This window comes from Chionomys nivalis, chromosome 10 (assembly GCF_950005125.1).
Source record: "Chionomys nivalis chromosome 10, mChiNiv1.1, whole genome shotgun sequence".
NCBI classification, from domain to species: Eukaryota; Metazoa; Chordata; class Mammalia; order Rodentia; family Cricetidae; genus Chionomys; species Chionomys nivalis.
This window is the reverse complement of record NC_080095.1, coordinates 73,045,977-73,068,042: the sequence shown is the minus strand read 5'-3', so window position 1 is coordinate 73,068,042 and position 22,066 is coordinate 73,045,977. Positions and strand designations below refer to the sequence as shown.

The window sequence follows — 22,066 nt, the reverse complement described above, 5'->3', positions numbered from 1 at the left end:
GAGACACATCTCATAGCTAACTCCCCAATTCTCTGGCTCTTACAATCTTTCTTCTCCCTCTTCAGCAAGTTCCTTGAACCTTAGGTGCAGTAGTTAATTTGTGGATGTATCCGTTAAGACTGGGGGGGGTCACAATTCTGTATTTTAATTGGTTATTTGATGTAAGAAGTCCTTCTGTCTATGTGTTGCTTTCATTAGTTAATTTATAAAGAATCTGCATTGGCCTGTGATAAGGCAGAGTAGAGTTAGGAGGGGAAAACTAAACTGAATGCTGGAAGAAAGAAGGTGGAGTCACAAGAGGCCATGAAGCCACCAGAAGTAAAAGACACGAGCTGTTGGCTGGAACTGTGCCAGTAGGTCACAAGCTTCATGGTAAAATATAAAATAATAGAAATGGGTTAACCAAAGATATAAGAGCTAGCTAGCAATATGCTTAAGTGATTGGCCAAACAGTGATTTAAATAATAAAAAAGGGACCAGGCAGGACAGAAACAACTGTCAAGACTTATGGTATTTTGTAATGATCTCCATCTGTTGCAGAGAGAAGTTTTCTTGATGAAGGGTGACAAATACACGTAGTAAAGTAGTGCTGTAGGTTCTCCTCCATGACTGATGACTACACCAGCCCTTGCTAGTTGGTTAGGTTTCCAGTGCCACAGATGATTTACATCTTATTGAATGCATCTAAATCCAACTGGTTACTGCCAAAATATTGTGCCACTATTGCACTCTTAGGTTACTGCACCATGCTGGTTGTTGTTGTGGTTCATAGGCATGATAGTTTCTTCTTTAGAAATTCAGCTGTTTACAGTAGATCCCCTTCCACCAGGGGAGAAACATCTTGATAATTTGTAAATTAGTAAGATATTTAAAAGGCACTTGCTTGTGTCTGTTACTTAACACACCAGATTTGTGATCAGTTGGAAGACTATGTAATGTTGGCCAAAAAAAGCAAACAGTAAAGCATTCTGGGAGATCTATTAGACTGAAAATACTGAGTGTTGGTGAACAGCTTAAGCTCAGTACCGCTGCCAGTGGAATAATTATTAGGGAATCACACTAAGAGAAGAAAGCAGAATCAGTGCCCCTCCAAAAACAACTGTTTGACAACTCAATTCCTCTAGGCTCAGAAAAACATGAAAACAAGCACTTTCATTAAATTTGAAAGATCTGTGAAGAAGTTACACAATAATTAAGATACAAACTTTTGATGTTGTTAGTCTAAATAAAAGGACAAAATAAAATATTCTAAGTACTAAAATTCTGAATATTGCATATTTTAATCTATTTACATTATCTCAACTATACAAAACATTTAAGGTTTGCTTGCAACTTAAATTGTTCAGTGAGCTAAGTTTCATAAGCAATGTTTACAAGTTTAATAAAATTTTATTTTACAAGTTATGTTTAATAGAAATATTTACTGAATTGAATTTCCTTATAGTCTTGAAGGAATATAATCAACCTATATGCACATACAGCCTCTTTTCTTGCTTTGAGACTTTGTATACTCTGTTTATTCAACTCCATGACACCCTGTCTTTTTCTTTCATCCAACAGTTCAAACTCAGCAGACTTAATTCTACCTTTGTAAATTTCCCTGATGGCTTTTTATGCACTCATTGAAGTATTTTGGGGGTTACCTATTATTTAGGTACAGCATCAGGTTGGAAATAGGGTCACAGACAAGACAGCTGTGTTCTCATACACAGCACCCCTCATCAATGTCAAGAAAGGAACTGCAAGTTTAAAGTAAGAGAGTGGAATGCCCATAGGTCAAAAATATGTGTAGAGGTAGACATCCATATGTAAAAATACATTTACCATTAAAATGAAACTATTAAAACACAGTTAAAAATTTCTAGGCAAGTAAACAGTTGAAAAATTAAAAACACTGACAGGCAGTTAACAAGCAATTTAAACGTTCACCAGTAATTTGCTGTAGTAGTAAATGAAGGGGAAGAACATTGAGTTAGGGTCAGTTGGGAATAGCATTTGAAGAGGTAATGGGTTAAACTATTCTGTGGAAGAGACAAAGTGAACAAAGTCTACATGCAAAGACCTGAAAGAAGAAAAACTTGAATGTTGTTGGAACTGAAGAAGACTGATGTAGCTTCAGATGGGATTGTGGCTTATGAAGAGAAAGAGGCAGGAGACAAACAGGAGTCAGACTCTCCAGGACTTATGGGTGGATCTTAGGTGCTACTGGGGGGTATTGTTGTGTTTAAAATAGGAATAACATGGACTAAGATTTTCGAAGTAGTTACTTGCCTGTAGTTTGAGAAAGAAGCATGGGAGGAAACAGAAAGAATTGTCAAGAAGCTATTGCAATGATTTCACATAAGAGATAATGTTGGCCAAATACTGGGATGATGTTAGTGGGAAGAAGATAAATGGGGGGAATATTAAAGACACATATGGAGGGACAGGGTATGAATTATGAATAAAAAGGAATACAGATCTGGCTTGGGAAACTGGAATACTAGTTATAAGATGGAAACAAGAAAAACAAGTTTCTTTGGAGGATGAAAGATGAGAATCTAGTATTTTACTTCTAATGTTATTTTGACAGTGCCTGTAAGATTTCCATGTGCAGCCTGTAAAAAAGTAAAGAAAGTAAGAAACTTTGTAATGAAGTCTAGGATGAGGATAAAATTTGGACATTTTCAGAAGAGAATGGGAAAAGCTGGCCCAGGGTTCAACAGCAGACAATAGGGAAGGGTTCACAAACATTTCTTTCAAGAATTTTAAACTTTAACATGAACGGTAAAACTAAAAATGCCCGTGAAGGGCAGGAATAAAATGTACTGAGAAGTAGAGGAAAACCCAGTTCAATGGAAAGTTGAAAAATGTATCAAACAGGTGGCTGTAAGAATGCCAAGACAATTCGATGCAGAAAAAAAGCCTCTATGTCAAAAGCTCCTGTGCACACTGAAGATACACATATAAGACTGAAGTTTGGCCTCTACATTGCTCATATGCAAAACTTAAAACAGGTCAAAGACTAACAATAATACCTAAAATTGTACAATGCTTAGAAGGAAGCAGGTATAGTGATGTGAGATTCCCCTCTGTATGTTGTGAATATCATTGGTTTATAAAGAAACTGTCTTGGGACTGCACAGAGCAGAATATAGGTAGGTGGGGAAAACTAAACTGAATGCTCGGAGAAAGAAGGAGTGAGGGAGAAGCCATGTAGCTCTGCCAAAGACAGATGCCAGAACTTTACCCAGTAAGCCACAGCTACATGGTGGTACACAGATTAATGGAGATGGGTTAATTTTAGATATGAGTTAGCCAGAAATATGCTTAAAGTATTGGCCAAACAGTATTGCAAATAATATGGTTTCTGTGTGATTATTTTGGGGCTGAGCAGCTGGGAACATACAAACAGGCTCCTACAACAGTGTACATCATTATGACCATAGTTCAAGTTGTGGTTTCTTAGACGTAATAACTAAAGTCCAAGTGGCAGAAAACGTAGGTAAAGCAGACCTCATTAATTATGTGTGTACATGTCAGTATGTATAAGTGTGTGGAGGCCATAGGTTGACATTGGGTGTCAACATTGAGTTGCTGTCCCCCTTACATTTTGAGACAGATGTGGGTGGCCTGGATGCACAGCAAACATTATCTTCTCAGCCTCAATGTCACCAAAATTTAAGCAGAAAGTTTTCCATGTCTGTGCATCCTTGGCACTATATTCATGCCTTTATTAATATAGTCAGTCAATCACATTATATTGCAGCTAAGCATCTGTTTAGCTCATCAGGCTGTGATTTTTCAAAATTCCCTTTCCCATGTTTGATCTTCGTTTGTACACTTGCCATCAAACAGTCCTAACCCTAACTCGGGCCTACTCATTACATACAACATGTGGTTTACATGAAAACAAACACATAAAAAAAGGAAAAATTTAATGGGTATACACATAAAGAATGTTCACGAAGGAGAAGAAACATATGAACGCTTGTTTACTAACATGGTATAGGGAATGATGCAGCCTGGTGAGGAAGACAGAGGTCCTTGTGCTCACAGGCAAACACTGGAGAAACCAGGAATGTTAAGCACACAGGCTGATCTCTTCAGCAAGGGTGGATGAATGCTTATGCAGTTTTCCTTGAAGTGAACTGGGAGTGGATGTTGTTAACAGCCTGGGAATCTGTGCTATCTCTAGGGCAGGGCCATACCAGAATCCCCCGACTATTTTGTCTCTGTCTGGATTTTTATCTTGATGATTTCTTCTCAGTCAATAGAATCCAGCCTTAAGGGATGTGTCAAATACATTGGAGCTTGGTGACCTCTATAATGACCTAGAACATACCAGACTCTTTTCCCAGGCCCTTAAGCTATAGAACCTATTCTTGTGGAAGAGGTCACATGTAATTTGCAAAAAAAAAAAAAAGTGATGTACTCACTCCTTGAGCTTTACTGTGGTAATTATCACCAGAAAATATTTTCCAAAATTGCACTGTACTCAAATATGCCTAAAATCAACTTCTGAGTATCAGATTCTAGAAGTCTTAACCAACATCAATTTTTTAAGCTTGCATGAGCTCTAGAATTTAAAAAGAAAAACCATGGAAGTCAAGACTCCAACACCTGCTTTTCTTAAACCAATCGATACACATTCCTTTTGGGAAATATCAAGTCTTTACTTGCTGAGAAGTTCATTCCACTAAGCATATGCACATACAAGAGTTTATAATTTCAGGAAACACTTTAATTACTAATCAAAAAACCCAAAAGGGCAAAAAAGAGGGCTACTTCAAGGCTATCACTAGCATCTTTCATGGCTAACTAATTTAACATAACTAAATCATTGTGAGGAAACCACTAATGATGTGCTTAGGATTAAGCAATGCATAAGAATCACAGGAATGAGAGGAATGAGTCTCCAGAGTACAGGTGACAGTGGTGCTAAATTTTAGTTGAAATACGCTGAGTGTAGCAGGAGAAACTGCTATTGTAGTTACCAAGGTTACATTCCAAGTGGGCTAAGTCATTACTGCTATACGGTTCACTCCTATCATTTAGAAGGTAATAAGTAGAGTTAGTTCTCCCATTAGCTATTTTTCTCATGGCTGTCACACAATCCCTGACACAAGCAATCGAAGGAGAAATTGCTTTGGGCTCATCTTTTTAGTCTCTCAGACCATGCTGACCTTTACATGAACTTGGAAATCAATTCTCAGAGTTTAATTTGGTGAATATAAAGTTGAAAACCTCCTGTCAAAGACAAGGCACAGAATATGGCCATGCTAACCAATGTCAGTCCATTTCTGCCTGGGCTGGCAGCAGTAGTGGGCACTTCTACAATTTTTCTGGTACTTAGCAATTTTGAAATTATATAACCATAGTGTGTTTCATGACTATTAATTAGTTATTCTATGGTATTTTGTTTGATTACTAATGAATTCTTGGTATAAATTTTTACTTCCTAAGATGAATTTTTCTGAGAACTGACAACTTGTCATTAAAATCCACTACAATTATCATCAGCGGAACCCAATTATGATCAATTAACAGAAAGGAACTAATATACACTGTACTATTTTTAGCCATTAATATTTTCTCGATTCATATTAACAAGATGCGAACTGAAAGGAGTGGCCAATCAACTGTAAACCTGGATGTGTATTACCAGAGTCACAAATGCAGCTCATTGCCATTTATGTCATTATAAGAAACTATGATTTACCGAGGGCCACCACATGTGATGCACAACATTAAATGCTTCATACTCATTATTATATTATAATAGTTACTGTTTAAGATATATATCATGATCTCTTAAGCCCAGTGAATTGCCGAAACTCACACAAAATTATACTAGCCTGTGATAAAATCTTGATTTGATCAGCTATGGTTGACTTCGATACCATTTTCTTTATACTATGAGACTTTTCACATATTTAAAGGTATTGTGAGGCAGAATCTAAGTGCCAAGATTGGATTTTTCCTTGTTGTCCATATTCCCTTTCATCAGCTTGGCAACCTAAACCACATTTCTTCTGGGAATCTAGTTCTGGTCCACTGAAGCCGAGTAAGGAAGGCTACTCATGCTCCCAGACCCCGCCCCCTTGTATTTCTCTGATGGACTGGTGTTCATTAGCTGTCCATTTGTCATACTTGGAGCCTCTTTCTAGAGAACAGCACCATCTCTGACTTTCCGGCATCTCCGGGAACAACATGTATTCTTTTGTAGGTGTTCCTTGATCCTTGCTGAATGGATGGGAAATTGACTAGAAATAGCAGATGTATGGATTCATAAAAACATGCTATGGTTAGTATATATGTCTAAATCCGATTTTCATTGCCATTCATCATAGATTATGATATGGCTAGTACAAAGAAGAGTGCAATTTTGAACATGGTGAAAAAATTATAATTTGGTTAATATTGCTTTCCAAGTTGTTAGGGACTTCTTTACTCTATTGAAGATCTAATCATGTATAAAATACATCTAATTGAAGCTATTTGATATATAGAGACACATCTTAACTGGAAACATTGCTGTTTCCAAAACTACTATGATCAGGTGGAAAAAATATGACATATAAAATGAGTTTAAACCAAAATAGATTTTGCTTTTTTCTATGTTTATTTCATTGGAGAAAATGAAGGCTTGTTGTTCACCTCACTGTTTAAATATCACACTTTAAAAGAAAAAGGGTTAAACACTGAAAACCACATTTAGAATAACAAACTTTAATACATTCCTTCCCTAGTCATTATAAGATTAAAATGTTAAGGAAAAAAAATCACACAACTTAGTGATAAAGATATATGCCAGTTTAGAGAGACAGTTTACAGGTTATGCATCATATTCTACAAGCGGCATTAGAAAAATGTACCGAGGAAAGAATGATCCTCATTCATATAAGGTTCTTCCGTATCACATAACTATCAGACCAGGCTTACCATCTGAAGGATTTAAAGAGCAGTGCTTCCCAAGGGTTTTCCTTTATGATCCAGATGAACGATTTGGCAGACATAAATGCTAGAGATCCACAGAATAGCGTCTCGTTTCTCTCTTCCTTCCCTACTCTGTCTTTCTCACACACGTTTAAGCATGTATTTTAAGGAGACTCCTGCAGTAAAAATGGTAATATGGCCAGTGTGTTGTCAGTAGAGGCAATGCGTGTTACTGGGGCTGAGGTGATGAAAGCCCTGTGGCGGGCCTCCATCTCTCTTTTCCACTGTGGAACTGACTCCGGAAGGGCAGAGACCAACACAAACTGAGTCCTCAGTTGCTAACATATGAACTGTTTGAGGGAAGGCTTCCAGTCACACGGCATGAAGAAGGAAGGAAGCACTGCTATTGTATTGACTGAATTCTGAACTGTGGAAGGTTGATGATGACAATTTCAACACATTCTGAGGAGAGTGCCCAAATTTAAAAGCCCAGTGAAAATTCTTTATTAATTTAAAACACATGGAGTCAATAGGTTGTTTTACTGTTTCTGGGGGTGGGAAGGGGAAATACTAAATATCTGGTAAGCATGTAGTAAATGAAATTATCTAAGTGAATCCCTTAAAAATGTTGTTTTGCAACAACAACAAAAAAAAACATGGCTTATGCAACTGAAAGCTATGTTTTACTTTATAAAAAGTTATTTTCCATCATGTCATTAAAGACAAATAGGTGTTTTTGTAAAAGAAGTACTAAGAAACCTATTTTATGGATCAAAATAAACAGGCCTAGACCTGAGATTAATACACTAATATAAACATCCTGTGACCATAACTTTTAGCGACGCTATGTTAACTCCTGGTGACAACACCCACAGTGCATTTTATCTTCTGTGCAGTGTGAATAAAGCAAAATTATTCACTTATTGTCTCATTAAAAATCTACCTTTGGGTAAACTTAAAGAACAAAATGACAATAAGTAATAAATATTGTAGACTCTAGGCGTGATGATACACTGAGATCACATTCACTATCAGAGAGACTGGAGACCACAGTGGCTGCTTATTCACTCTGTGTGGTGCCTTGAGAAAGTTGTCTGCAACACCTGTTAGTAAGGAGTTCTCTTCCATGTGTGTGAAATCATACACATTTACATTTGAATGATAGGATGATTGCATTATGTCTTTCATACTCCACTGAGTACAGAAAGGGGCTTTGCAGGAATATACCAAATAATTGTTCTACACACCAAAGATAAATATCACTTGCGAATTCACAACTCAGAAATGAAAACCAAACATCAGTCCAAAAGCTATCAACTGACAGATGAAATTTTCTTCTTGTTAACTCTTATAATAGGGAGACAGCAGAATGTAGGTGTAAAGGTCAACCAGGTCAACAGAATGGTGAATGGGGAAAGAGAACCATTTCTTAATTCTTTGAATCTTCAGGAAAAAAAAAATCTTGTTTCAAGTAAAATTTTACATGAGTCCAATTACACATTTTGCTGCAGGAAGGAGCTATAATTAAAGCCTTCCCTTCTATGGCTAACGTGCAGCTGCTGGCAGAACGCTCTAACATCTCATCATATTGACATGAGTTTGACAAAACGTAGTAATCATTTCCTTTTGTGGATGAGAAAGACATCCAGAACGCGCATATTTTAATTTGTATGTTAGTGGATCCAGACATAATTATTAGAGGTTACGGGGTATATATGGCACTGCAATTTCCCCCTTTCTCCTTTTAGGTAATTGAATGCTTTGCTTATTTTGAATACATGTACTTGACACAATGGTCTAGAACAAGTGGTGGGAGCAGCAGGAAAGAGGAGAGAAAGTGGGGCGCAGTCACAAAGTCTGGAAAAGGTGATGTTTTTTAAGATAAAAAAGGTGATGTTTTTTAAGATAAAAAAAATGGCCTCAGGATGCAGATTTGAAGGTCTATTTGGCATTTGTTTCTACCAAATATCTAAATTCACACCTCAGTAAGAAGCCAGCAGTGAGCTAGGCATGGTGGCTCATGCCTTTGATCCCAGCACTCAGGAGTCAGAGGCAGGCAGGTTTTTGTGACTTGGGGGTAGCCAGGGATGTTACACAGAGAAATCCTGTCTCTAAAGAACAAAAAATAAGAAACAAACTCGCAACAAAAAAGCTAGTGATATCTGTGCTTATTAGTTTACATTTAATAACAGAAGCTTATTAGCTTACATTTAATAACAGAAGCGTATGCACATGTGAAATCTGAGCACTTGCAGTGATGTAACTACAGCAGATCATGTCTCAAATAATATTGAATACTTCCTGGAGACTGGCATATGAGTTTGAATTAAGATCAGGAGCCAGAGCTGATGAAATCCTGTCCTGTGACTTTTTTGGTAGTGGATTAGAGGACTGGACTGACTGAACAGGCTGGAATCTTTATGTTCCAGGTCTGAGCTGAGGATATGTGGAATGCACAATACCAGAGTCACCTGGAGTTAGCCGCACAGGCACTTGTGTTCATTTTAGCAAGGGCTAGGACAAAAATAAGCTTTGTGAAACTGACAATAAAATCGTCAAAAAGTGTAGCGGGCACACAACCCTGCTGGTAATCTAGGGAGGTCAGGAACACAGCTCAGCTTTCACAGGACAGGACTAAGATCAGTCTTTCCCTTGCACTTCACCCTGAGGCATGTCTTCCAGACACTGTCTTCTGTAGGTTGGTTTATCTGAAAAGCCATGCAGAATCGTAGGTGACTACAAATAGCAGCCACCGCGAAAAAGCAACGAATGAAGGCTCCTGGTTCAGCCACAAACAAAATCTTTTCCATGTTGTTACATTCTGGTCAAATGTCTGCACTGTTTAACTCAGAACTTTATTGGCAAAATGGGCACAACAGTACTTCTTTGGGTCTGTGTTTTGCAATTAAAGGGAACAAACATTTTCAAATGGCAGATATTTTTGATAGATAACATATTCTATAAGTAGCTACGTTCGACATGCATCTCTTAGAAATATCCCAAGGGACTGCGCTAGAGTGAGCATCAACACTTATATGCATAGACAACTCAATTATCTTCCTACTTTCATTCCCTGGTGCTTATTATCTTTTCTATACTATGAAATTCTCAACAAACTTATACAGTAGTTCTTTCTCTTAAAAAGTTAAACAAATGTAAAAGCAAACAAAACTATAAACAATTAAACCAGAACAGAGAAGAAAAGGCTCAGATCATTCAAAGGTCAACAGGCCTTGAAAATGAACACTGAAAATATTACAAAGATCCTCCCCTCCCAACTGGGAGCCTGGCCAGGGAAATCCACAGGGAGCCGGCTTCGGCGATGATGAGTGAAAGTTGCATTGTCTGTCCCTGTCTGCCCTCCTGCTCTGTGCTCTAATTTTAGACATATTGGCCTTGACAGCATCCCTTCACAGAAAGATCAGCAGCAAGCAGCCCTAAATGGGACGTTTCCCACACCAAGAAAGTAGATGAATTCCATCTCTTCTTGTAATTTTAGGTAAACACACATGTACATGCACACATACATGCACACGCACACGCCACGCACTACCATTGGGAACAGGATCCCTATTACCATTAATTCTTTATAATTCTATTGTCCTTTATACTTTCTAAATATAGTAAGTTCCCTTATGAAATGTATCAAAAATACTGGTTTTGAAGAAGACTTACTGAAAATCTGTCAGGCAGGATTCAGAAGAGTCAGTTCTGTAAGTGGCCAATTAATAAGTACTTTGGGTTTTGCAAGTGGTAGTGCTCCTGTTACAGCTGCTGTTATATCTTGGAACTGTAGATTACAGGCAACTAAGGGGTGTGGTGTGTTCCAATATAACTCTATTTACGAAAATAGGCTGGATTTGACCAGAGCCCTGCAGTTTACAGACCTCTGCCCTAGTGTTCCAAGAAGTAAGTCAATACAGCTGGCTGGTATCAGAACATGAAAGTCTATACAACATATTATTTTGATTTTTCTTATAAAATACTTAGGCATGCTCAAAAGATAATTTGAAATCCATCATGCTTCATATTTTGCAAATCAAAAGAATAGAAATACAACTGAGTGATGAGGCATTAATTCTATGCCCTGTAAAACAAAACCAATCTTCAATGTTAAAGAAGCAGTCCCTAGTTCCTAATGCAACCATCTCTATTACAAATTTCCATTCCTGAGAAATAACAGCACTACTAGCTAATACACTTCGACTAGGTATGTCAGATAAAATGCTGCTCAAAGTGGTCTGTAAAAACTCACTTAATCCTCTGGGAAATTCTATAAGGTTGGTTTATGTTGAAAATGGGAAGTCTAAGGGTCATATAAAAAACTTATCTGAGCTCACAGCTCATATTCAAAGAGGGGACATTAGAACCTGAGCATTCCTGATAATATTAAGAAATATAGGTTAATAGATAATCATCTATAACAGTCAAATTTCTAGTCATGTTAGTTAGGTTTTCTAGATCTATCGAGGTATATTTCAATTGGATAGGTTTTCTTCAAAGTTTTCAGACCTATGGAATATGACATTTAAATGTCTCAAGAATTTAGGACTTTTCATGACAACGAGACACATCATCTCCTGGCAGCACCAATAACTTCAAGAGGAATATTGGCATCAAAGAGGCTTCTTATGGAGTTTGTTAGTCATTTTGGCAAGAAGCTGCTCTTGCCTGGACTGCTTCAAGGTACACTGTAAAAACTGGACATGCAGAACTCATAGAGTAATGACTGCTGAACTTGCCTAAGGGTGAGATGGTCCTTCAGGAGTCCTGCTTCAAGAAAGAGTCTGCCAGACATTCTTCAGGATAAAGAAAAAAGTGACTGACAAACTGCCAATATAGGCAGGCCTGTCTTTGAAATTTCCTGCTTTGTGGAAAAGTCTACTGAATACTGTGGGCTTGTAGGCTAAAGATAGATGCCCCAACGCTACAGAAGAACCTTGGGTCACTGTCTAGGCAGTGAGATGTCTCTGTCAATTCTAAAGTTTTAGAACTTGTTTATAGTGCACTTCCTGTTTACTTAGGCAATATTTTATCCTTCTGTCATGTTTGATGGAGTTGAAGAATAGATAGTTATAGTTTTTCTTAGCTATGATAAAAGACAAAATAGATATAAGTATTGTAACTACAAGTCTTCCTTGATACCTGTTTTGTTATAAGTAATTTTACTGTGTTAAAGTTAAAGCCTTCCTTTTTATTTAGATAGAAGGGGGAGAAGATGTTGGAAGCACTTATGTATATATGTTGGTTTTATTGGTTAATGAATAAAGAATCTGATTTATCCTGTGATAAGGCAGAATAGAGCTGGGAAGAAAAACTAAGCTGAATGCTGGGAGAAAGTAGGAAGAGTCAGAGATATGCCATAAAGCCACTGGAGGAGATAGATGCCCAAAACTTTAGTGGGTAAGCCACAGCATTGTGGCAATAAACAGATAAATAGAAGTGGGTTAATTTAAGATATAAGAGTTAGCTATGAATATGCTAGAGTCATTGGCAAATAAGGCAAAAAAAATCAGTGTTGCAAATAATATAGTTTCTGTGTGATTATTTCAGGTCTGAGCACCTGGGATCGAATGAGCAGCCTCCACCAACACCTATCCACAGATTTGTATAGAATAAATTTTCCTCTTATTGTATATCAACAAACTGCGACTAATGAAGCTCATGAATTACTCCAGTGAATTTCAAATTTTGAATTATTTTATTATTGGCTTCATTCACCTTAAATATAGTTATTTTAAATTCTTTTTCAGATTTCTGCTTTTTTTTTCTTTTCATTTTCTTTTGGATAATTTCAGTTCTCACTTATTTTTCTGTTGGTTTTTCCACTTGCTATTGAAAATTGTGAGCACACCTTTCTGAAGGAAGGAAGGATAATGAACACTAAGAATGTTTGCAAAAGTCTTACAGAAGTGAATATATTTTATAAGCTTCAAACACATACACACATGTTTCTTTCTCACATAACAGAGATAAATTGATGCTGCACTAGATAGCAGATAATATCCCTCCCTGAAGTCACAGGACACCACAAAAAACCCACTGAAGAAAGTGAACCCAAAGAAAATCATATAGTCATCCGCCTGGAGAGGGGAAGTAGACAAGATTGCAGGGCAAAAACTGGGAACTTGCAGGTGAGGTGGCAAGGGGCAAAGGGGAAATGGGATGAGAAACATGACAAGGGGAGGATGGGAGGAGCTCGGGGGATTGGGATGGTTGGGATATAGGAAGGGAGGATACGGGAGCAGTGAAGTATATATCCTAACTAAGGGAGCCATCTTAGGGTTGGCAAGAAACTTGACTCTAGAGGGGTTCGCAGGTGTCCAGGGAGATGTCCCCAGCTGGTACCTTGGGCAACTGAGGAGAGGGAACCTGAAATGACCCTATCCTATACTGATGAATATCTTACATATCACCTTAGAACCTTCATCTGGCGATGGATCGAGGTAGAGACAGAGACTCAATTTGGAGCAATGGTCTGAGCTCTTAAGGTCCAAATGAGGAGCAGAAGGAGGGAGAACATGAGCAAGGAAATCAGGACCACGAGGGATGCACCCACCCACTGTGACAGTGGAACTGATTTATTGTGAGCCCACCAAGGCCAGCTGGTCTGGGACTGAATAAGCATGGGTTGAAACTGGACTCTCTGAGCATGGCGGACAATGAAGGCTCATGAGAAGCCAAGGACAATGGCACTAGGTTTCGATCCTAATACATGAACTGGCTTTGTGGGTGCTTAGCCTGTTTAGACGCTCACCTTCCTGGACATAGATAGAAGACCTTCGTCTTCCCGCAGGGCAGAGAATTTGGACTGTTCTCCAGTATCGAGAGGGAGGGGGAATGGTGTGGGGGGAGGAGAAGAGGAGTGGGGATAGGGGGAGGGGACTGGGGGGAGGGGGCAATATTTGGGAGGAGGGGAGGGAAATGGGAAATGGGGAGCAGGTGGAAATTTTAATTAAAAAAGAATAAAAAAAAAAAGAAAAAAAAACCCACTGCCATGTCTGGAATACCTAGCTTTGAGTTGTTGATCACAAGTGTCTCAGGTACCCAGAAAACAATACAGGCTATTACCACTGCTTTTGGTTGCCCATCATAATTTGATGTCAAGACCCTATTGCTGAAGATAGTAACTATACATTTTAGTCACAGAATTTGGAGAAATCAAGTTGGTACTGCTCAAGAAGCTTCCTATTTTCATCACACCAGAAGGAGCCATGTAGGCTGCTGGGGGAGAACTCACCAACAGTGTTCCGTAGGTGTGAGCCCTGTGGAGCTATACTAATGGTTGGCAAGATATGTCCTTGAGTACAATAGTGACATGAATAGTAAAAGGGTAAGCAACTTTTTTTTAAAATTCGATTTCATAAATACCATGACCACCAGGAACAGTAGCTTCTTATAGGATAATCTCTCATCCAAGACCTCGATCTATTGGTCACTTTCTTTGTCCTGTTATCAGGAACAATGAAAGTACTCAAGTACCATTGTAAGTCCAAGGGTCATTGAATGAAACAGTAATGTTGGCATTTGGAAATAAGGAGGGATTAAAATCTTCCACTTAACAGATGGTACGTAACATTTTTATTTTTTTTTAAAAAATATACTATTTCAATTTATTCTTTGGGAATTATATACAATGTATTTTAATTATAATAACCCCTGATTCCTAACCTTATCACCTATCATTTACCATCCACCTCCTTACTCCCTCTGACTTTCTTGCATTCCCCCTCCCCCCTTAAATAGTAGCTCAGTAAGTTCAATTTGTGTTGCTCATATACTCAGAGGTGTAAGGCTATCCACATGTGTGAACAACTTACCACGTTCCAAACCCTTAAAGAAAACATATCCTCCCCAGAAACCATGAACTTTCAACAGCTCGTCAGTTAGCAGCTGGGACTTATGAGCCCTCCTCCTCCATGCTTCCAGGCTGACTGGTTTGACCTTGTGCAGGCAACCACAGCTGCTGTGAGTTTAAGGATGCAGCAGTCCTTTTATGACCAGAAGACATTGTTCTGTCCCGGTCCTCCCTGACCTCAAGCTTCTACAGCCTTTCCTTGTCCTCTTCCACAATGGTCTGTCAGGGGAGGCAGCAATACAGATGTCCCATTTGTGGTTGATCACTTCACTAAACTTATTCTCTGTACTTTGACTAGTTGGAAGTTTCTGGATAACGAGTATCCACTGCATAAAGAAACTTCTCGTCTAAGAGCTGAGATCTGACCTAATCTAGCAGCATAGGGAAATGAGCTTAGAGTGCCATTTGATACTATCTATATTCATTGAGCAGGATGTAGATTAAACTGTGAGGCCTGCCTATAAAATGGGCTCTAAATCCAATTGAAAAGATTTGATTGTTCTCATCCCATGCATGCATCTTGACATGCACTTTAATACTGTAGTTTATAAGATTCATAGCTGCATGAAGACTACTGATGATCTCCCACCTGAGAACTCCACACAGCAGCTTCCTGAGTGAGATAACCCAGATAGAAGAGACAAATGTTGCAATCTGCGGACTTCTGTGTTTAAATGAAGCACCCTTAGATCCAGAAAACTAGAACTGGAACACTAGAGCATGTGTTTGTGTATTTATGCACACATGTGTGTGCTTGTATGTGTGTGTGTGCATGTGAGGGGTGTTAACTGAGGGGAGGTACAGATAATAAGGATAAATGGGAAATAACAGGGGAAGATTTAGCTGGAGAAAGGGATGGGAAGAAGAGAAGAGGAGGGAATCGGGAGGTGTGTGTGTGTGCGTGTGTGTGTGTGTGCGTGTGCATATGTATGAATGTGTGTGTGCATGTGTATAAATGTGTGTATCTAAGGAGTTCAACTGGAACTGCCCTACACAAGGAATAATGTTCTTCCTAGAAGCTCTAGGTTGCCAAATCAAAAGTCCAGTGCAAGTATAGAACATCTCCCCTAGAGTTGTTTGTGAGGAATATCCCAAAGGCCCCTAAAATAGTTCAGGCTATTGCGCTTGGCTGCTCACCAAAATCTGAAGATAAGATTCTGTTGCTGAAGAGATGGCACACATTAGTCCATCACAGGATAGAAAGATCAAGTGGAGAGCTAGATTTCAAAGGTCCTTACAATGCTCTTGTATGACAGCATGTGAATGGCACAGGGTGTCTGTTTCTGTGGATGAAATGCTAATTATAAAGCAGCCTCATCTGATTCATGTATTTTCATTTTTGGCAGAGGAACTAGAAGTGGAGTCATGAAAAAATTTTTATGGCAAACATATATTCATTCTCTTGTAAAGTTGCAAAAACATGCCTTGGAACTTTTTTTTGTTTCCTAGCTGGAGCCTGTCCTGGAACTAGCTCTTGTAGACCAGGCTGATATTTTGAACATCATTGTTTTGTTAAGTCAGCAGTAACATAGGCACTCCATAAATGTCAAACATAAAACGCAACACTTTCAGCATTCTATAAAACCAAGGTAAATAATTCAGCATCCCAAGCATCTGAAGTATCTACAATGCAGCAAGCTCATTCCTATCTGAAACAAAGAAGTTATTATACAGCTATTTGCATGGCAAACATGACTAAGAATATTGGGGAATTTTCTTTATAAAGAAAATGTTTGATAAATACTCTGAAAAACATGCAATAATATGAATGTGCACATTTAAATTTTTGGGCTTTTACTAATGTATAACAGTTATATAAATAAGGGTCTCATTTAGAAATTTTTAGACATGCAGATAACATAATTTGATTATATATAGTATATAACTGTATTACACATATAAGCATATATTTATATGTAAATAAATATATGTATATAGTATGAATAAATCATTATATATATAATTGTCAGTTCAAAACAGGAGACTCATTTGACTGAATATTTTAAAGTTAACATCCATGCCATTCCTTTAAGGTACACATTACTGCCCCATAATATAGTAAAGCAGAGAGACTGAGTATAATGTAAATTGCTTAGAGAAAGTCACAGGGCTAATGAGCGATACCATCTCAGGCAGGAATAAATGAATCTGGTACAAAGAACTATGTCAACGGACCATGTAGTAAGGGAAACACACCTGTGCCTTTTTAAAAAAATCCAGTCTAAATTTGATGTGTATGAGTGTCTTACCTCCATGTATGTATGTGTACCGCTTAGGTATTTGGTGGCCAAAAGAAGGTGCTGGCCCCCATACACTGGAGATACAGATGGTTGTGAGCTGTTGTAGACAATGATTTTAAGATGTGTTACATTTGCTTATGCTGTGGAACATTTGTGTAATGATGAAAAAATATGTTGCATTCTTTTATGTTGCACTTGTTTAATTCTATGAAGCTGCGTTACTTTGCCTATCTAAAATACCTGATTGGTCTAATAAAGACCCGAATGGCCAACAGTAAGGCGAGAATGGCAGGCAGAGAGAATAAAACGGGAGAAATTCGGGAGGAGAGATTGAGAAGCAGAACAAGGAGAACTCCAGGAGGCAGCCACCCAGCTACACAGCAAGCCATGGAATAAGAAATATCCTCTTACCGAGAAGTAAGAGGTAGGTGGGATAATTTAAGTTAAGGAAAACTGGCTAGAAACAAGTCAAGCTAAGTCCAGGTATTCTTAAGAAAGAGTAAGACTCCATGTGTGTGGTTTACTTGGGAGTTGGGTGGTGGGCCCCCAAAAGAGTCAAAGAGCCAAAAGACAAAAACAACAACAACAAAATCCTACAGCGAGCCTGTATGTGGACCTAGGAATTGAATCCAGGTCCGGTGGCAGAGAAGTTTAGTGTTCTTTATCACTGGGCCATCTCTCCAGCCCCACGGTTATGTTTTTTCCTACTTTTCTTTTCTTTGCAGTGCTACAATTGTAGAATACCAATAACAAAAACAAAGTATCTCCTTCAAATAGGATTTTCCAATTATATACTTCATCATCATTATTTTTAGTAATTCACTAAAATTTTTCATTGTTTATTCCTGTCTCCAGCAAGTTCTCTGTGATGTTCTTTTTCTTCAAGTATTAGGGGTTGAACAGAGAGCAGTACGCATACTGTACCCTCAAGCTCTCTGAGGTAAGTCTGAAATAAAACACGCTGTCAGGGAAAAGATGTGTTGGCTACAGCAATGAAAATGGTTTTATGGAAGGAATAAGTCTCTCTATCTGGACATTAACACAATTAAATGTCATTCATGAGTGTATAAACACAATTTTTAATTTAAGTCTCACAAAGAACTTGTTAAAGTCGTATTACTTCCTCTTCTAAGCTAAATCAATACAAAGAAATGAAGCCCTTTGTCCACGAAGGGGCCTTGTAAGTCTTTGTCTCCATTTAATGGGTGGGGAAAAAGACTCAGATCTCAATTCAAACACAAGCTCTGTTCCTTAATACTGCTGGGATTTGCAGTAAGTGTTTCGCAAGTCATTTTCTTCATTTGCACCAAGGGCGAGGATAACTAAAGATTGCTACTACTTTTCCAACGACAACAAAAATAATCACCAAGGGAACTCTGACAAGGAGTCCTCTTGATTTAAAGGACCAGAAGAGACATTTTGTAGCTCTGCAATAACTAGGATTTATTTGTGAAGCTCGTCTTCTTTTGTTCTGTGTCTGTTCCTACATATAAAGAAACAACACGGAACCTTTAAAACAAGTTGATTCTACCTGTGAAGTACGGTGGGGGGTAAGGATAGGCAGATGGAGGGCTGGGGAATGGGTGTATATTCCCAAGTGTACTGAGTTTCAGTTAGAAGCGACACTACACAAGACTTTCTAGAAAAATAGGCAATTTATGTTAATGTTCTTGGTCAGAACACGTGTAGAATTTTCATGTCCATGATCCATAAAACCTTTACTTATTAAAATATTCAATAATAGAAGAAATCTAACAATTATAGCAAATATTAACACGTTCCTTTGAAGAACCATATTAATAAATTGGAATTTGGGATTATATTGATCACATATTTCCCCCCATAAACGCATGCATGTGTTCTGGAGCAACTGCAGAAACCAGGAAAGTAAAGGGATCATGAGGGGGGGAAGGAGCAATAGGAAGGGGAACAGCAGGATACGTGATTTGAAGAGGGGAATGGTGGAACAAGGGATTCATTACAGCACACAAAGAACAAGATTAATATATAAGGAAGGAGCGGGTAAAATAACAGTAAGGATGTCTCAAAAGGTCATTAGGAATCATATTATCTATCTACCTAAAATTGCCTATAACACATGTAAGTCAGTATATACACATATATACATAATTTAAATTAAATTTCCTCATCAGGACTGACAGTGTTCCCTTCAAGAGCCATGGACTATCTAACAAAAATCTCCACATGAGGCTTAAGAAGCACCTTTGGCTTGTTGTTCAAAGTTCTCCAAGAGACTCCCCGGAACATGTTGCTGCTGCCCTTGGCTGCTACTCAGAGGTTAAAGAGAAGTCCCTATTGCACAGGCTGTCATGCACGCCCAAGAACTGGAGGATCTGAGCTGGACCTGACCTGAAAATCTCCTCCCTGAGGACAAGCTCTCACAGCACCAGAAAGCCAACTGGCTAGAGCCAGTTAGAGCATCGATTTCCACGAAGAACCTATTCCTGCTGCATTTCTAAACCAGCATAATTCTTAACTACATTGTAAATACTTAGCTTATACACATAGGTAAGTGTAGTTCATCAATGAAACACCCCCATAAAACAGACAGAAAGCCACAACTGACCAAAATGAAACAAACAAGAGATCGTCTGGTGGCCAGTCCCAACAATGGAAACATCTACAATCCAACTCCTGCACCCGAAACTCGTCGTAGCTGAAGAGAGGATGGAGAGATTGTAATAAGGAGAGGAACAGGAAGTTTTCTGTGGGATTGTGTCTGCTAAAAGGTCAGAGAAGCTACATTCACGAAACCTCACCAATAAGGCCATGTAAACAAGATGTGAAAAAAATGACACCAAAACACAGGCAAACAAGAGATGGGGAAACCTTTCGGGATCTCAACCCTGGAAAAAGAACTAGAGGTAAGTAAGGAATGCTGATAGTGGGATAAATCGACTTCCCCAAGGAAGAGTACATAGATTGGTTATCCTGAAATCATATACATACAAGTATTTTATATAGACTGAGCAGGTTGCATTTTTATATTAAGGAATATATATATATAAATATAATGTGTATGTGCACACACATACATATATACATGTCTATACATAAACAAACACACACATATATACATGTGTATATATATATATTTGTTGTATATTTTCTTTTTTGTTGTTTTATAAGGCAGGGTTTCTCTGTATATCTTTCCTTGTCCTGGAACTCACTCTGTAGACCAGGCTGGCCTTGAACTCACAGAGGTCTGCCTGCCTCTGTCTCCCAAGTGCTGTAGTTAAAGGCGTGAGCCACCATGCCCAGCTTTTTGCTGTATATTTTAATAATAATTAAAGACATAGAGGCAACAAATTGGAGAGTGGGGGTGTGTGGGTGGGGCCTGCATAGGAAGGGTTGGTGGGGGAGGAATAATGTAATTTTATTTTAATTTGAAGAGTATTTGTAAAGTTAAAAAAGAAGTCATGCATGCACATGTGTGTGGCATATGTGAATGATGTATATATGTTGTAAGTGCAGACCTGTGATCCTATGTGCACACATGCAGAGGCTACATCGCCTCATATATTACTCTCCACCATATGCCTTTGCAGCAGGATCTCTCGCTGAAACTGGAGAGGGCTGGGTAGCCAGGACGCACTGGTGTACCTTGTACCTGTACCCTTTCTAATAATGGTGGAGGTCGTGATATACAGCTCCACCTGGGATTTTCCTTGGTTGCTGGAGATCTGAATCTAGGCCCTCACGCTGAGTGGCAAGCATTCTCATCCACTGAGCCATCTCCACCTCTTCTCCTCACTTAGTGTGTTGTCTTACTTTACACTATCTGAGCTGGTGACATTCACAAGGTGACATAGTCTATTCCCACACTTCACAAGGATGGCCTTGCTTTGCTTGTGGAAAAAGAAGTATAATACAAAGTCTCATTGTGATTCAGTCTTTGCATTCTGCCCACCCGTGGGGAAGAGAGTAGAGTCCTTTGGTCTTCCTTTCTAGTATACCAATCAGCAGGGACAGACAAAGGGCAGCCTGGGATGAAGGAGACATCAGAGGCATCTGTGTTTCTGGCATTCTAATAGTGCTCAGAATCCTGGGCTTTATACCATCTTCTGAAGAAGAGAGTGCACAAGGGCAATGTGTCCGAAATACCTTTTGCTGCTGATCAAATATATGGCTCTTCAAAACAGGCTGTTTCCCAGAGAAAGAAATCTGCCACGTTTTAAATTCTGAATATAGTTAACAGAAATCAAACTGTCTGGATTAACTGCTAGAATAAGAAAAAACTTATTTCATCTTGCCCCATTGTCAGCTGCTAGCCATCCCTTAAAATGCAGCATGACCATTACCTTGCCAATGTGCAGTTTGCTTTTTAAGTCTGATGCCTACCAGGAAGGTGAATTAAGGTGGTGAAAGTGCCCACTTTGTGGGTGTACATAAATGGATAACTCAGTGCCTGACACATGGGCAGGGCTGAGGAATCACCCATGGAATCAGTGACAAGAGAAGATGCGCATGCCTGAACTTCATACAGCCACTGGAGGATGGCACAGCAAGAACCTAAAGATTAGGAAGTAATCCCATGAGTCAAGGCCTTCGGCCTTGGTGTTCAAGAAAAACTCTTAAGATAAACTTTATTCCATGCTCACCTCGAGAATAAATCATTATATTCCATCTATAATCTATGCCACTTACTGAAAATGAAATTATCATTACAATACAGACTTTGCAGTTTCAACACAGAAGTAGTCAGGATCCAGAAAGTTGTCCATAGTTCCTAGTATACCCTTCATCTGAAAGTCTACAAACCAAAATGACCTCCAAACCTAAAAGTTTCTGGGCACAGACATGTGAAATATTCCAGTTTGATTTCATGATGGGCTGTAGAGAAAAACAGGGGTAAGCTAAGAGTTGCTTAGGATCTGTAAGGGAAAAGACTCACCCAGTCATTTCCTCTGTGGAAAAACTTTCTTTCATGTTCAGAGCTATTAAGCAAGACTATTATCTACATTCAGGCTCTGTGCATAAGCTGTGTATGAAGCATAAATAAATTTTGCGTTCAGACTTGAGTATCCTC

General features: G+C 38.7%; 1 protein-coding gene across 2 annotated transcripts in view; it reads right to left on the bottom strand.

The window, feature by feature from the left end:
- Positions 1 to 22,066, bottom strand: part of Stxbp6 (syntaxin binding protein 6) — a 213,430-nt gene that overhangs the window by 21,332 nt on the left and 170,032 nt on the right. The gene's annotated exons all lie outside the window — the stretch shown is intronic.